Raw genomic sequence first — 15,826 nt, 5'->3', positions numbered from 1 at the left:
CTTATTTAGTTTTTTTTGATGACCATGTGTTTTATTTTGGGCTTAGTTGGGGTGGTGTCTAACCCGTCTCCGTTTTATGGGGCTGGGGGGCTTGTTGTTGGGGCTTTGGGGGGTGTGGTGTATTGGTTGGCATAGGGGGGTCATTTATTGGATTGGTTTTGTTCCTGATTTATTGGGGTGGAATGCTTGTTGTTTTTGCATATTCTGTAGCGTTGGCGGCGGAGCCTTATCCTGAGGGATGAGGGGATTACTCTGTTTTATAGTATTTGGCAGGGTATGTTGTGGTTATGGTTGTTGGTGTGTGTTTTGTAGGGCTTTTGTGAGATGGGTTTTGGGGAGTAGAGGGTGTTGAGGGTGTTGGATTTTTTAGTTTGCAGGGAGATTTTAGTGGGGTTGGGCTATTATTTTCTAGTGGCGGATTGATGTTTTTATGTGGTGGGGGCTTATTGTTAGCTCTTTTTGTTGTGATGGAGCTGGTTCGTGGGTGGGAGCGAGGTAGTCTGCGGGCTAGAGGAAGGGTGTAACTAGGCAGGTGATTAAAAGTAGTATGGGGGTAGTTAGGTAGGTTTTGATGAGGCCAGTGTTGGTTGTGGAGAGTGAGGTTAGTTTAATGTTGGAGGTCTTTGTTATCATTGGGCCAATGTGTTCATATCATGTCATGTCGTTTAGTTGTATGGCTGTTGAGTGAGCAGAGGTAAGGCTGATTATTGGGAACAGGCGGTGGTTTGTGATGTTGAAGAATATAAGTTGAGCGAAGTTTTGATGTAGCGTGGTTTTTGGGTTATTGGTTAGGAATGTAGTGTGTTGTAGAAGGTCAACGGTGCATAGGAGGCACATAGGAGGCTATGGTTGCGGAGATGTTGTTGGTTGTTGGTATTGTTATGGTTTGTGTGGTTGTTGGTAGTATGCCTGATGTGATTACTAGGCCAGCTAGAATGCTTGCTGTGGCTAAGCGAAGGATTGGGCCAATTTGGTTTTTGTTTGATTCTATGAGGTGCGGAGTTGGGTGGTGGCGGGGGTTGTGTAGTTGTGTGTAAAAGGTAAGTCGTAAGCTGTAAGCAGTGGTGAGGATTGTTGCTAATAGTGTGGTTAATAGGGCTCAGGCGTTAAGGGTTGATGTGTTTATGGCTTCAATGATTGTATCTTTTGTGTAGAAGCCAGCGAGAAAAGGCGTTCCTATTAGGGCGAGGTTGCCCAGGGTTATGCAGGATGTAGTAATTGGTAGAGTTTTTTGTGTAGCTCCTATTTTTCAGATGTCTTGTTCATCATTTAGGCTATGGATGATAGAGCTAGAGCAGAGGAAGAGTATCGCTTTAAAAAATGCATGGGTGGTGATATGTAGGAATGCTAGTTCTGGTTGGTTAAGTCCTACAGTGAGTATTATTAGTCCTAGCTGGCTTGATGTTTTAAAGGTCGTTTTGTGTAATGGTGCAGAGGGCTGCGAAGGTAGTTGTTATGGCGCCAATGCATAGGCATAGTGAGAGAGCGAGCGAGTTGTGTTGTAATAGAGGGTGTAAACGGATGAGTAGGTAGACCCCAGCTACAACTATCGTGCTTGAGTGTAGTAGTGCGGATACTACACCAAACAGCCTCTTTAGATACCTTGTTCCAGATATAGTCCTGAGGGTATCTGAGTTCTAGACCTCCAGGGGGTCTGTTCAAAGAAATACTGGGAGGAAGAAGATCTGGTATTGACCAATACTGCTAAGAGCCTCTGCTAGTGCGTTTTCAAACCGCCTTTTGTAAAGTGTCAGCTGATGCCTTCAAAAATTACAAGTGAAGAACTGAGATCATGGTGAGGGGTCCTGGCTCAGTGGTAGAGCACGTTTTACATGCACAAGATCCCAGGTTCAATCCTTGGAATCTTCAGTTGAAAGGACCAGGTAGTAGATGACATGAAATGTTTTTAAGCTGAACTATGCGAATTAAAATGTTGTAAGCCGCCCTGAGCCACTTTGGTGGGAAGGGCGGGATATAAGCCTAAATATAAATAAAGACCTCTGCCTGAGACCCTGGAGAGCTGTTTCCAGTCTGAGCAGACAATACTGACCTTGATGGACCAATGATCTGGTTCAGTATAAGGCAGCTTCATGTGTTCTCATGGTGCTGAATTCAGTGGCCAATACCAAACACCATGCCTGAAGAATCCCAAACGCACTACCATGACTTGAAACACCAATGATACAAAACAAAGGACGTGGAAGAAACAGCATCACTTCAAACTAAAATGGGGCAATGGGAATTATTAAGCTTGCCACCAGCCTCCATTCCCCACTGTTCCAGTTCCCTTGCATCCCTATTATAAGATGTCAATTGTATTCTACAAGAATGACGCAAACAGCAAGGGCAACTATTCAATTCCTTATGGCTACTTCACTCTTGTAGATATGTTGCTATAGTATAGGACATTTCATCTATATAACAGCAGCCCATTAGTATAATTGTCATAAGAAAGTTCAAGGAATGGCAGTGACAAGTTAAAAATGTAGTTATAAATCAAAGAAAAGACTGCTCTTGTGATGACTTCAAACTGCGAATCCACAATAAACTCAACTCTGACTACAGCTGTGGCTGGCAACTGCAACTGAAGCAAAAAACCCTTCTCTCCCATTATATAAAATATTATATTCAGCTAACAAAGTGCACTTCTGATGACCCCCTTTTGCCTCTGTATTCCTAATAAGGTTCTCAAAGTTCAGCAAGCCTCTTCATCAGCAAGTGGATTGCAATGCAACACAACTCTTTGCCATCGTGAACACTGGCATACAGAAAGTTATACAAATCTCATTGTCAACGTAATTACACCTTTTACTTTGCTCAGACGCAAACATACATTGTAAAATCCTTCGCATTTATTCTTAATACTTTGGCTTATCACATCAGACCTGCTGAACAGCAGTTTTTTATAAGCCTGCTCAAATAAACATGCTCAAATGAATCCTGCTCTAATGTTAGCAAAGCTCCTCGTTCTCAACACAATATAAACATACTGCAATTAAGATCGAATCTTATGTTATTGCAAGTCACTGAAAAGCCTGAAGCTTTAACCTTTCTTCTTAATGCAACACAGACAAGGGAAAAGAACCACCATTTTGCCTTACCAAGTTAACCAAAGAAATTCCTTACTGGTTTTATATTTTAAAAAACCCTGCTGCAAGCAATGGCAATCAATTCCATTCAACTGCTAAAAGTATAAAAAGACCAGAGGTAACAGGCTATAATAAGAAAGTCATATTTTAATTTGTGAAAAAGATAAAACTATGCATTCTGGATTCCAATGGGATAGTTGCTACATCAACCCTTATTTCAACCGGAAGCCAGCAGAAGGAAATGTACTTTAAGATGATACTGTACACGACACCAGTAGATTTGTATGCCCCTATTTAACACTCAGTTACCTGTACTTGCCTTTGTACTTCCTGGTCTCATTGCTCATTGCCACACAGATGAGTTGCTTGCAACTGTACCTCTGGAAGCACGAATCACAGGCTACTGCAAGGTGATTCAGCACTAATGCCACTTGCATTACCGTGCAAACATCAGCACAGCATTCTCTTCCGTCCTCACCCCATAAATGAGCTCCACAATATTATTGTTGTTAACTGACATGCAGAACAGTGAAAATGCCATGGATCAGTCTATACCAATACAGGCCACAAACTGCTGTGAAAATTTGTGATATGCCTCCATCATCCAAGAGCAAAGTTCGCTGCTATATTTTGTGGTGTTGCCCCTGAAGAAAGTTGCATTGTGTGCAAACACAATGTGAAACTATCAATTTCTAAGGGGATTTTACCATCCTTCTGTTTACCCAAAAGACATTTATTTACACAATGTATGTTTACAAAACTGCAAACACACAAACATTATGAACCCTTAGTAAAATCAAAACCAGTATGCTGCTGAAAAGGCAACCAAAACAGTTTACCCTCCACCAAATGCCTCCCCCTTCATGAGGACTAGCACTTTAGTCCTGCTACTGCGAATTGTTAACTCTAAACTTTGTATGCTCAAGAACATAACATAGGGCTTTTTTTTTTTTTGAGCAGGAACACACAGGAATGCAGCTCCAGTTGGCTTGGTGTCAGGGGTTGTGGCCGAATATGCAAATGAGATATTGTGAAACAATGGTGATGTCAAGGGGTGTAGCCTAGTATGCAGATAAATTCCTGCTGGGCTTTTTCTACAAAAAAAGCCCTGAACATAAAGAAGGCAATGCTACTGAAATCAAATATGCTTTGTCTTAAGACAAAGTGCCTTCCACAACTGAGGAGTTGCCAGAGGACTTTCAATTAATGAAATCTCAGCTCAGTTTATTTAAGAGTCAGAAAGGAAAGCTCAAATAATCTGAGATGCTAGAGGGGTGAGTAGCTGCTCAGGTGTGAGCTTCTAGAAATAACCTATGCCAAACTGCCATGAAAGCTGGTTATTCCTGCCTTGCAACTCCTGTGCCGTAGCAACAGGCTTGTGCGCTAAATGCAAAGCATAGTAGTGGATCTTCTTTTAATTAGGTTTAGTTCAAAGTTTAGGCTTGGCAGGAAAATAATCTGAAATTATTTTGTTTCCATTAAAGAAGGCAGACTCATCAGGGCACACTTATTTCTCAGTGGAATTTCCCCACAAGGTAGAATTAGTCCCAGAGCTGACCTTGGCAAACAGGCATCTGAGTCATCTGTTATTATATAAAAAATCTTAAAAGAGGAGGATGGACCAGCCTCCCCTCTTAAGAAGGGCAAGAAGCCAAGAAGCTGTGCAGAGAGAAACTCCACATCTGAGAAGGAAATGTCATAAACTCCATAAGTCTCATCAAGTAGAAGGAGACTTCAACTAAGATTGTTAAAACCAGAAAAAGGGGAAATTGCTGAACTAATTCCTGAACACCTTTCCTACCTACAAGTATATAGAAAGATGAGCTAAGCGAGGAACAGAACAGGGGGAGATACCGGTTAGCCCTCCCAAGATGTAAGTGCCAATGAAACTGCCTGCAACTCCACACGAATGCTAGCTGATCAGCCCTGACCTGGATAGCCCAGCCAAGGCCCAGTCTTGTCAGATCTTGAAAGCTAAGCAGGTTCGGCAAGTGCTTAGACAGGAGACCTCCTTGAAATATCAGCATTCAGGAGGACAGGGGCAGGCTTTATTCAGCCTGAATATCTTCCAGGCCCTCAGTAGGGGTCAGTCACCAGAGGTCATCATGACTTTCAAGTGCAGACACACACAACCCCCCCCCCCCCCCCAAATGCTAGCTGATCCCTAGCCTATACTCTACCCTAGTGCTTCCAAGGAAGTCTGAAAAGATGAATGAGACATGACCACCAGTGCAGGGTTCCCTTCTTCAAAGTACTTGGGATGGTTAGCTGAAGTACACACATTCTTTTACACAGATTCATCGCTGGTTCAAAAATCACTCTTCCTACTCAGACAGAATGTCTGCATAGAAGGGAAATGCATAAATGCATGAAACACACACTCTAGAGACTGGTGGTTATTGTGGGGAGGGGGGGTGTTGCTTGCTTTTTCCAATATAAACATGTTGGGTGGACTGTGGGTGCATTCACACTACACAAAATAATGTTTTGAAACTGGATATTTGATAGTCTTACACAGTAAAAATCCAGTTGCAAAATGTATTATTTAGTGTAGTGTGAATGCACCCTGTATGACATTTTTTAAGCCTATTTTTTCCTATGAGGCAAACTAAGTTGAGGTTTCCAAGAGATTGCTAGCTTCCTCTAGATGTATGCAGAGACACTAATCATTCATTGGAGGTCGTGGTGGAAACTAGAGGTTTCTCTTTCCATATTAAAAGAATGGGAGCATCCCCAAATACTCACTACTATTGTGCTAGCTAGACACTTCCCCTCAATTTCTATTCTGAGGGGGATGCAAAGCTTCTGTTGGAGATACAAACTAGCTAATGGTGTCAGCTAATCACCTCATAATAATCTCAATTACCAGAGCAAGACCAAATAACTAGCAGACTGGGAGGAGGGGGCACTTCTAAACATTTCCATTCAGCCTCTGCTTCCAGGCATTTGACTCCATGGCAACTTCCATCCTCACATACAACCTCATCTTCAGCAGGAACACAGCAGAGTCATGAGAGCAGGAAAAGCAGGAAAGGAGCAAGAGTACAAAAAGAAGGAAAGAAAGAAAAGAAAAGAACCAGAGGGATGTTGCATATGGTGCTAACCTCCAGGTCACTACTGAAAATTCCCCCCAAAATTACAACTGATTTCCAGGCAACAGTTCCTGTGGAGGGTAAACTCTATGGAATCATATCTGACCTGAGCTATTTCCCCAAATTCAGCTAAACCCAAGCTCCGCCTCCATCTCTCCAGGAGTTTCCCAAGCCAGTGTATAGCAGCTAGAGGAATACAGAAGCCCATCCTATCAATATTTGCTTCTCTTCCCATCACTAACGCAGCTGGCAGTCTGGCAATAGAAATGGGGGGAAACACACTCAGATGCATTCTCAGTTTCTCCAGAGCAAACCCACACATCTTGTGACCCACCAAAATAAACACAAGAGGATGATAGTCTAACTTACAAAGATTAAAGAGGGAGGGAATTGAGTCCCTCAGGGCTTTTTTTGTAGCAAGAACTCCTTTGCATATTAGGCCACACACCCCAATGTAGCCAATCCTCCTGGAGCTTACAGTAGGCCCTGTACCAAGAGTCCTGTAAGCTCTTGGAGGATTGGTACATTAGGGGATGTGGCCTAATATGCAAAGGCGTTCCTACTACAAAAAAACCCTAGAGGCCCCAATGGCCTGGATTTGGCTTAGTAAATCATAAACTGCATAGGCCTGCCCAGAAGTTCCAATTTAGAGGGTTTAATCCTGACCTGCTATTTGACAGTGAGTAGAGAACTGTCTAGGTTTGAGGTGCTTGTAACTCTACCTTCTACTCAATTGTTGGCACCAACACTGAATGAATGAGCGTGTGTGTGCCCAGCAGAGGACATCCTGCCCTGCTGGGGAAGTATTGATTTACAACACAGCAATAGAAATATTGTTCTGTGGAGTAGTCATTTTACTCCAGTTTGCAAACAGGCATTTGAAAACAAATAGACACACTAGCATCTGCGACGTTCCCTCCCAGTTTTTTTAAAAATGAGAAAAATGAAAGTAAATGACATATCAGATACAACCTCATGCCATTAAAACCAAATTTCTACTGAGAAGCAGCAAAGCAAACACAGCTTCTCTGCATTACAGAAAAACCTGGAAACAGAAGAAGGCTATTCCTGTGACATGTACTAGAGAGAATAGGAGGAAGGGCAGAAAAGATTATGCGAGAAGCTTAATTGCTGGAATAAATAATCTTTATATCCCACCACCAAGCCAAAAACAGCTACATGGAGCTTGCTAACACAATCCTTGATACCCAAGGTGGTTATTAATTCAGTACTTCAAGTCAGCATGTTTGGGTATGCTTCTTTATACAGCCAGGCAATCTAAAAACATTTTCAATTTGTTCAAGTTTCTCTCTGAAACATCACATTATTTACCTGACACATTTTTATCCTGTGTTTACTCCATGGAACTCAGTGTAGCACACATAGCATCCCTTCCTACATTTTGCCCTCACATCTACTCCGTGAGGAACGGTGAGACACAATGACTGGCTCAAGGACATCCAGTGAGTTTCATGATGAGCTTGAATTTGAGCCTGAGTTTCTCCTGCTCAGCCAGCATCACCCAGTACTCTACCACTACATCACACCAGTTCATTATGCCACGGCTCAGAAATCTGATGCCCAGGCATATTTTAACCCTTAAAAACAGCAACAGGATAAAGCAATAAAAGGAACATATTTAAAAATTACCAACACATTGTTTTCAATATATCCATGACTTGGGTTCAGTGTTATTTGACTTGATCTATAGTTGTTTGCAGAGTCAAAAATTTATGTTTCAGATTTTATGTAATCCAAGATTTACATGTATCAATGAATTTTTCTTTTAAGCGACCATGGAAGGAGCAGGGCACATTTGAGTATACCTATTTTTCCCCTCCTTAACAGGGCTAATAGTATCAGTAGTATATGTGGGGAAGGGAGTTGTTTCAGAGAGAGCCAGTTTGGTGTAGTGGTTAAGTGTGCGGACTCTTATCTGGGAGAACCAGGTTTGATTCCCCACTCCTCCACTTGCACCTGCTAGCATGGCCTTGCGTCAGCCATAGCTCTGGCAGAAGTTGTTCTTGAAAGGGCAGCTGCTGGGAGAGCCCTCTCCAGCCCCACCCACCTCACAGGGTGTCTGTTGTGGGGGAGGGAGATAAAGGAGATTGTGAGCTGCTCTGAGACTCTTCGGAGTGGAGGGCGGGATATAAATCCAATATCATCTTCTTCTTCTTCAGTCAGATAACTTTGCATAAAAGTCACTCCTTCCCATTGCTGCATTCCTGGCCCAGATCCACAAAGATAGCTACTTTGTAAGGCTTGCCTAAACATCAGGGGATCCAGTCATGGAAACTCAACATAATGAAGATGAGACTTTAAAGCACAAATCATTTATTTTTAAAAAAAATATTAGCCAGTTTTCTCCCTTGCAGAACTCAAGGCAGTTTACAATATAAATAAAACATTAAAATAATTTTTTTAAAAAAAAAAACCCAATAAAACAATTATAAAAACAATAAAAATTTAACAATTTTAAAATTCCAACTAGGACTGCCAATAAAAAACGAAAACAGTCAAAAACAGTCCTATACAGACAGCTGAAGCTCAGGCTTCCTGGAGTTGTGTCCTTGCAAATAAAGGGCTGATGCTTTGAGTCAGCTTGTCTCTGCTCCATGGACCTGACCTAGTGAGCATTCTAACCTGGGAACCTATGGACAAGGGGAATATTATACTGCAGAGCCATTGCCAATCGAGTATGCATGTTATTCTTGGTTGTGAAAAGTCCCCACAAGAAATTTTTCACATTGTTAGTTTCATTAGTTGAGTGTGGTTGAATGTGCTTTCAAATAATAATATATGTACTCAAAACTCACACACTGCCAGCTGGGGTCACATCACAGCCAAAGTTAAAGGGGGGGGGAGGAGAATTTCCCTATTTGTTTTGAATAGCTTATTTCTAAGATAGTAAGGAGTTCAGTAGCACCTCTAAAACTAACAAATTTTATTGTAGCATAAGATGCATCTGACAAAGAAAGCTGTTTTTCTCAAAAGCTTATGCTACAATCAAATTGTTAGTCTTAAAGGCGCTACTGTACTCTAATATTTTGCAGCAACAGATACACATGGCTAACTCCTCTGGATCTGCTTCTAAAACAGTCATATTTAACTCTAGAGGTTTAGAGGTTACCTTAACCCTAGATCTACCCCTTTCCAGGGAATGATTATAACATATTATTTTCTGTTCAGCAAATTCCCAGACTGGATGGATCCCATGCAAAAAAAATTGCCGATGGAAGGAGTTTCTGTCAACATAATGGGATTTTTCCCCTTTCTGCTGCAGTACAAAGTACCGCCACAACACTGGGACCCCCCAGGAACAGCTGGAGGGAAAGTCTGAAGCCAGCTACAGCAGGGAATGCAGAACTAGAAAATATTGCCCCCCTTCCCCCTGTGGAAATTCTCTGCTGGAACCAACACTCTGTATTTATTACAGTATGTTCAGCCCAGGTGATATATACCCAGGAAGGTCACCTTTCAATGGCGTTTCCTGAAACACACAAACAAAGATGCTTGCTGGCACCTATGTTATTTATATTTTTCTGCTATGGTGACTTCATTGAATAAAGTTAATTCACATACTCTATGCTGTTAAACTCCCCAGTATCTACTCCTCTATGCCAATGGCACTGTTTTGGGTGGGGTTGCAAAACTTAGTAAAAGCCTTTGGTGCTTATTCTGGACAAGAGGCACTTAGTTACAATGTCAAAAATACTGTTTAATTTGTAAGTCGCATACCTCAAAATTACTTGGAAAATTGGAGAACAAGTTTTAGAGCAAGTAAAATGGTTTTGTTATTTGGGTGTCTATTTCCAATCAAATCTGTCATGGAAGGTCTATCTGGAAAATGTGTGGAGCAAAAAGGTCTAGATATCCATTAAGGCTATAATCCAATTCTTCTTCAATAAAGGTGGGCAATACTGGACTATTCAACTCTAAAGGGGAAATGCAGATGCTATGCAGAGCTCCTGTATGGATAGAGGCCTGCCAGGCATTGCTAGCTTTTATCTTAATAAAATATCTACAAAAGATCACTGGGATTCTAGAATGTGTAGCACAGGGCTGTCAAACTGATTTGTTATGAGGGCCAGATCTGACATAAATGAGAGCTTGGTAGGCCAGGCCATGTGTGTCATAAACATAATGCCACGTAGCAGAGATATAAACTTTATAGGGCACGGACAAACACAACTAAATATCTTTTTCACTTAAAATAAAATATGCTTAAAACAGTAGCATGTTTGCAATATTTTGTTTAACAGTCACTGATAACTGACACCTCTTGCTCTGAATTATTGCATCAAAATCTGGAGAAAAATGTCTGTGCTGTAGCAATCTTGACTATGCTGTTCAGGTGTTTATCTGTAAACTGCAAACCTGCTTTTGATTTATTCAAATTCACCACAGAAATCTCATGGTCAATGCTCTGTGCCCTAAGACCCAGGGAAAACAAGAAATGGCTGAGCATTGTGAGCTTTTGTACATCAGCTGCTTTGTATGCTGGTCAAGAACATGTGAAGGTGCCATAACATACACTGAGGGCTATGCGTTTTTATGGGAAAGATTATAGTTTTATAGATATTTAATTGCAACTCCTATGAGGCAGTACAAGAATAGAGAGACAGCCAAGTATAGTGGTCACTATCAGCCTACTAACTGGGAAGTCTAGGTTCAAAATCCCCAGTCTACACAGGAAATGTGCTGGGGACACACTCTCAGTCTAATCCACCTCACTGTGGATTGTAGTTATTTTCTCATCAAAATAGTTCCCACTGCTTTCCTATTGAGAAAGATTGGATCAGAGCATGAATACAGTGAAAAATCGGAGGAAACCCAATTGCACCAAGGAGAGCCCTGACAAAAGGAGCTTAGCAACACACACACACACAGAGCACAAGGCAAAAAGCTCATACCTTGAATCTCCGATGGGACTGAGGCAGCTGAGCAAAACAGCCTCTGCTCTTTCCCTCTTCCTCCTCCCTCTTCCCCAAGAGAGGAGGAGGGAGGAGATGCCTCAGCCAATGGAGGGGCTTGGCTCTGTAGCTCTGCTGTTTGATTAGGAGAGCCAGGCTCTATCAATTGCACAGCAGAACTACAGAGCCAAGCTCCTACATTGGCTGAGGCTCCTCCTCCCTCCTTTTCCCTTGTGGAAAAGGGAGGGTAGAAGAGGGAAAGAGCAATTGGTTGCTTGGTGGCATCGCACAGAGAAACAGAAAAATGGTGACCAAAGGAAGCAGAAGAGGGAGAAGGAAGCAGATGAGGGCCATTTGCTGGCAAGCCTGACTGGAGCCCTCTGGGGGCAGAATTAGGCCCACAGGCCACATGTGTGTAGCAGGAACGACACTGTAGTTAGAACTGGGAGTTCACTTTTTGGAAGCACAAGTCTGGGCTGCTACATTTCACATGTGGTTGAAGGTGGTCTTTGTCTTTGATAAGACCGGTTATCTTTCCTTGTTGAGAGAGGACTCTTACGTAAGTCCTTGGATACAATTAATTGTATCCCCTTTTCGGGAATTCAGATCAAGGACCTCAGATTATCAGAAATGGAAGCTACCTGAATGTCAATTCTCAATAGTTTCTATGGACTAGATTCCCTGAGCTCTTATGAAAGAGCACATAAGAGTCTGCTCCCCCTTTTATCTAGGGTTGTCATATCCAAGAGCCTCTCCTGAATATTTAAAATATTTAACAGCTCCACAATATAGAAGAGCATTTGTTAGCCAGATTAAATGTGATACCTTCTCAGGTAATGGATGGTTGTTATAAGAAGCTTCCTTAATGGAATAGATTATGCCTGTGTCAATTGGGATGAATTGATACATTGGAGCATTGTCTCTTGGAATGTGTGTTTTACTCAGATATAAGAGAATTATGGATTTTGCCACTTCAAGGGAAGGCAAATATACCTCCTGGAGAGAAAATGAGAGTGCTCCCAGGAGATATTGAACATAAGACATTGTGGCTGTTGCAAAGTTCTTTTCCCAAGCTATAGAGAGATAAATAATATGAATAAATAAATGAGTCCGAGTCTGGAGTCAGGTTATTAGGATTTTTTAAACTTTATTAGTGTGATACTACTCAAGGTCATTGGGTCAAATCAGCAAGTATGAGTGATTATTAAGTAAGCTTAACTATTACATAAAATGTGTGTCTGTACAACTAATCCTGATTTAATTTTAGCAAAAGTTAAAGACAATCCATAACCTATTATAGTTTTAAAAACTAAACAAACAGGAAATCTCAACCAACAGAATAAGGGATGTGGCCAAAGGTGAGTGAACAGACATTTAAAAAAAAACTGTTTTCAAAAGAAAACAGAGCAATAGCCTGGCAAATATGTCTAGGGACACACATACACAAAATCAGGGTACCACCGCAGAAAAGACCCCGCTTCTCATTGCTAAACAACTCATTTTCTGGTGAGGCCCTGCTCTCGTTGCCTAGAAGATCTTCAGGCATGGGAAACCTCATGTGAGATCAACTCCTAGGCCAATTTGTTCTTTAAATGATTATAGCCAGCATTTTGATTTGTGCTTAGTGAGTAAATGTAAGAAAGAAAGATGTGATTAGCAAAGATCTCTGAAGAATTATAAAGGGGGGGGGCGGACCTGAAGATACCACACTGAAATAGACAAAGAAGATAAATGCAGTGTTAGCATGCTACAACACCATGCATTTATTTTATTTTCCTTTTTTATTTAATATATATCCCACCCGACCCCACAAATGGGCTCAGGTTGGCTCACAACATGCTAAAAGAACAATAAAACCAATTATATAAAAACAGTTAAAAACACGATGGTATTAAACATAAATAATCTAACATCTCCTGTGATGTTTCAACAGGCAATGGCAGATAGCTTGAATTATAAGAATTTGAGTCTGAATTATAAGGGTTTTGATCAGGTAGTAGAAGGTACCTAGAATATAGTGTCCCATAGATAACAAGCAGTGTCTAAAAGGCACCAGGAAGGTACTAAGGGCAGGGGAAGCCGAGATGGTTTAATGCCCGCCACCTCACCCAAAGGCTTGCTGGAACAGCTCCATCTTACAGACCTCTGTGGAACTGTAATAGCTCTCTCAGGGCCCTGATCTCAAGTGGGAGGATGTTCAACCAGGCGGGGACCAGGGCTAAAAAAGCCCTGGCCCTGGTTGAGGTTAAGCAGACATCTCTCAGGCCAGGGATTATCATTTGTAAATACAGCCATAGCAGGAACGCAGTGTACCATATAAGGCAGCTTAAAATAAAAACCATATCTTGAAAGTGTCAAGTTTAATGTTCCTCAAAACAAAAATATTTTTCAAAAGACACTTTTGGAGGTTGTACTACACACTCCAAAAGAATGAAAAATCAAAGTACTTTGACCTGCAGTGTGATATAGGTTTGTGAAGCCCTCAAGGGGTTTTAGATTCAATTAGATGGTTCCTAACCCTCAAACCTCCATTAAACTTTTATTCCTAGTAGAAAGTCAAACAACAACTACACTTTGAGAGGAAACATTCAGTGATACCATTCACCTCATGGGGAAAGCAACACCAAATTAATTTCCTGACCAGCACTCGTAAAAATTAGATCATCCGTAGTATTTCAAGATACCATCCTTTCGCTATTTAGAACACAGTCAATATTGCAATTTCATACAAGTTTCAAGGCAGGAAGTTTGGAGGTTCAAACAAGAGGACTGAAAAACAGAGCCAGTGTGGTAAAGTGGTTAGAGTTCAGGATTAGGAGCTGGGAGGCCCAGGTTTGAATTCCCACTCATGCCATGGAAGCTTGCTGGGTGACCTTCGGCTGGTCATTGTCTCTCTCAGCCTAGCCTACCTCACAGAGTTGTGAGGATAAAATGGACAAGAGAAGGCATTTCATATCCCCATCAGGGAGAACAATGAGGTGTATATATAGTAAAAAAAAAAAAATGGCTGGCAAGCATGTTTTCAATATACCTGCTCCAGACATGGCAAGTCCTGAACCTACATTTCAATTGATCTACTTTGTTTGGAACTAAATTAAAATAGCTCATACAAATGCATGTTTTTAAAGAAGAAATCTAATAATAAAAATTCCATACAAAAAAAAATTCTTCTCACACATACATTGTCACCTATATAAGATCACCAAATCTTTCACTAAAAGAGCTTCAACAGGGAGATGTACCATCAACAGGAATATTATTATTGAAAACACAGGCCTCTTTAACCAAAAGAAAATTTCATGAACAGAAAAGATCCTACTCCACATTCTGTTACAACTAATGGAATATAATGAAGATTCCTTAAATTGGACTTTTGAAGATGTGAAGATATTAATGGGTAAGACAGGGAGAGGCACACCCTACAGTATGCACAACCAAAGCTGCTAGGAGCAATACTGCTCAAAACTATCCTTCTGAGTTGAGCCCAAGAAACTAATAGTTAGCCAGAGCAGCTGCTGTTTACATAGCCTCCAAATCCTGCCAAAATGGCCTCTAGACCATTCTTCAAGGACAGCTGCACATAGTCTGCATTACAGCAATCATTCCTAGAAGTGACACATAAGCATAAACTATGGCTGCCAAGTCCTTCTACTCCAGATTGCCAGATTAGACAAAGACGATAAAAAGTATGATACCTGGTCACAACTGCAGCAGCAGAATCCAGCAGCAGCACAAATATCCAGTAAGATTGGAGGCTTCTACTGCAGGCCGCCTGAAAATATCCAGCAGTAACCCCAAACTGCCCAACCGAGACAGACCACCAGCCACTGTCATTTCAATCTTATCTGGATCAACCTCACTATATCCACCTGTACCCAGCTATCCATGGCTGTCCAATCTACTAAACTCAATGGGACTTGCACCCTCTGGACTTAGTGCTGGAGCCTGAAACTATCAACTACAACCAACTACAACCAAGGTTGGTTCAGGGAAAGGACCAACAAACACAGACAGTCTTTTATAACAGACACACAACCTGTTTTGCTTTCCAGTACTACAAACATGGCCTCATTTTAAAGTGGCATAGGATTAGAACCTGTTTCAACTGTAAAATTATTCAGCAGAGGTATGGGGAAAGAGAAGAAAGATCACAGACTTCCAAATTACCTAGCATAGTAGTTTGCATATGCTATGCTACCTGGAACCAACAGAAGTTATTGCCAACAGAAACAGTGCCAAATCAAAAGTGCATCTTATTAGCCGCCCCTTAAACTGCTTCTATTGTTCATTCAGATCCAAAGTCTCACCCAAACGTAGCATCAGAAATAACAGCAGTATGTCACAGCATCATTGACACTCCATCACCATTCTACCTCAACACCTTCTTCAGGTTTGCCTTTAGACTTGGCATATTTTTAATCCCCCTCCTGAAAGAAAAAGGTTTCCATTTCCCCTCCACCTTGAAAACTCCCATCTTTCCAACTTCAGATGCTTCTCCCTGCCCTGACAGACTCACCACCCCCTGGCTGCCTCCATCCAAACTAATCCTGTTCTCCTGCGGGTATCAGCAACAAACAAGATTAGTCTATCACAAAGAGAGGTGTCATTAAAATGCACAATGGGGGGTTCTGTTTGGCCTCCCCCCCTCACTGCTTGTAGTGAAATGTCTCCTGAAATGTCTCCCCCACCCCACCAAGGTGCCGTTCTCTTCAAGAGCCCACAGAAGGGAAGG

At 41.6% G+C, this 15,826-nt stretch overlaps 1 protein-coding gene and 1 pseudogene across 8 annotated transcripts in view; both read right to left on the bottom strand.

The window, feature by feature from the left end:
* EPB41L1 (erythrocyte membrane protein band 4.1 like 1) overlaps positions 1–15,826 on the bottom strand; it is a 223,780-nt gene that overhangs the window by 196,915 nt on the left and 11,039 nt on the right. The gene's annotated exons all lie outside the window — the stretch shown is intronic.
* LOC132567296 (NADH-ubiquinone oxidoreductase chain 5-like) lies at positions 508–3,526 on the bottom strand (annotated as a pseudogene).

Source organism: Heteronotia binoei, chromosome 2 (assembly GCF_032191835.1).
Source record: "Heteronotia binoei isolate CCM8104 ecotype False Entrance Well chromosome 2, APGP_CSIRO_Hbin_v1, whole genome shotgun sequence".
NCBI classification, from domain to species: Eukaryota; Metazoa; Chordata; class Lepidosauria; order Squamata; family Gekkonidae; genus Heteronotia; species Heteronotia binoei.
Note: the sequence above shows the minus strand (reverse complement) of the source record. Positions and strands in the feature narration are given on the sequence as shown.